Source organism: Papilio polytes, unplaced genomic scaffold (assembly GCF_000836215.1).
Source record: "Papilio polytes unplaced genomic scaffold, Ppol_1.0 DF822067.1, whole genome shotgun sequence".
NCBI classification, from domain to species: Eukaryota; Metazoa; Arthropoda; class Insecta; order Lepidoptera; family Papilionidae; genus Papilio; species Papilio polytes.
In genome coordinates, this window is record NW_013527137.1 from 6,297,716 (window position 1) to 6,300,337 (window position 2,622).

Here is a 2,622-nt window from a genome sequence, read left to right on the forward strand (position 1 = left end):
ACATTTTTATGATTTTAAAACGCTTTTAGTCGTTTAAATGTAAAACTTGAGAACTTAGTTGAATAGAGTTCTTAAAACACTTTAGTTTTATCAACTGTGACAGTTTTGAACCCTTTTTCTATGCTCAGTATTAGAGCACGCTACGACCTACTTAATACTTATGAACAATAAATGTTAGTTACATCAAAGCTTATTTGCTTGCTTATGCATTAAATTTAATGACTTATCACGTAAGTAAGCATAGATTTCTTTGTAAGCATTTGAATCATCAACCTGTCTTTGTTCTTACGGAGCGTAGGCACAGTATGTACTGCTCTTTCATACATCTCTGTCAGCCGTCATATCTGAATTCACTCCCTTCTTAAGCATATCTTCACAGTCCATCCGTACTTTCGTCGGTCTTTGTAGCCATCCACATTCAGTGTTAATATTTTTTTAACTATGTGATCGCGTTTGAACAAAATATGTTAATTTAAAAAACATATCTATTCCACGACTTTAGTGAGTTCATTTGCACAGTTGGTAAAATGTAATTTCCAGTACATTACGAGTATTTTGGGTCATTTCCGGGTCCGAAATTCATGGAATTATTTAATTAACTAAATACTTCAGTTGGGATCTAAAATGTCTCATTAATTTGTTTGATTAAGGAAGCCTTTTGCTTTCAGTGAATAAAAAAAATTTTTTTCTGTAATTTTAACTCTTTAGACCCAATTATGCAGAATAAAGTAACGAAAAACTGTTACGTGATTATTTAATCCATTTATAAAATGAAGCATAATAACACCAACTTTATACTTAGTTTAAACACAAATATGGTCACCAATTATTGTTTATTCACAATTTTTTTCTAATACCCTCTTAATATTCGCAACTTACGAAGTTTCTTAAAGAAAGTCCTGTCAATTATTACTTCAACCCCAATTTACTACAAAGCAACTGCATCATTGAAAAGAATTGTGTAAAATACAAATCTTCAATATAAAAAAACACCACATTTCCGCTACAAGTAAGTAAGAAATTCCATCAAGATAAAATATGACTTATATCCGAAACATAAAACCGTCAACAAACTAAACCGAAGCTCGCGTTTGTCAATATCGAATTGTTGACGGAAATCGAACAAAAAACTTCTTTCGTGTCTTCCTGTACGAAACGAACGGTTCAAGGAAATTGCGTAACAAGAACAAAATGCGTAAACAACTGTTTTATGTAGACTGGACGTGATCAAGCATAGATTTAAAACAAAGTGAACGATAAAAACAAGATTTTTAGATTAAAATAGACTTAATCTAGTTTTACCATAAACATTGTTATTGAAAACAAGGACATAATCTATATATACATTTAATAAAAGAGAGAGAAAAATATTTGACCAACATGAAGTGGCTGACTAACAACGGAAAACCAAATTATCTGTTCGCAAGCCCCTTTTTCCTAGAATCCCCGAAAGGACTGAACCAATTTTAAAGGGGTTTGACGGGAAGGTAGCTTATGGGTGTTGGAGTGTTATAGGCTACTTTTTAACTCTGAAATAACGAAGTCGCGGCAACCACTAGTCTTGCTTTAAAAAAGTTATACCATAGATTGTGTTTGTAACATCTTCGTCAGATAGACGAAAAACCAATATCCAAATACAGATGGAATCATAGATTCTTTAATATAAAAGAAATGGAGAACAGAAGTAAATCCGTGTGGCTCACGTAACGAAATGTATGCAATGAAACCAAATATGGCGTAGGACGTGGCTGTCGATACTGTCGTAAAAGCTCGGAGGACTGGAGACGCAGAGCTTATTAGAAGAATGAAATACATGGTTTATTACTTACTCCGTAAGTTAGGTTATTTGTTACTTGAGTCTGAATTATTTGATCTAAACATGTAGAAATATCATCGTTGTACATTGAAAATTATTGCTAATTGAAATAAAATACATTATTTTAAAATAAACGTAGTCCATTCATGATTAACACACAATGTATTAATATGTACTAGCTACTACTAACTACTACTAACTAATTATAAAAAAAAAGAATTCGTACATTGAATTCCTACATTATTAAATATAAATGACCCCATTTCGATGTATCATTAAATATGTATGACGTAATATCCTACCGAGACCTCTCATAAGGTACGATTACGTGAAGCCCCGCAATTTTCCTACCGGAAGTACGGCGAGCGATCTCTACTGGAAAGTTTCCTCTCCACGATTCCATTCAACTTAAATTAACGTCCATTCAAGTTAAAGAATAGCTACTTTAAGTTCGTTTTCCACCTGATAACTTCTTTTTATTTGTGCATAGATTTTTGTATTGTTCAGATTTTGCAGTGTTTTTTTTTTCAGTTCACATGAATCTATTTAGATACCTTCAATATAGTTTTAGAGCTGCACTTATAATAGAAAAAGACTTAATAATAGTCAACAGAAAATCTCACGTCTTACTAACCTTACTAATATTACAAATGAGATAGTTTAGTTTAATGAAGTTACTACGTCTATTGATGTAGAACGCAGTCTGGAGGAACACTGTCTATATTACGTTTTTGACCGACTTCCCAAAAGAAGGAGGTACTCAATTCGTCTGTATGTTTTTTTTTATGTGTGTTACGGCATAACTC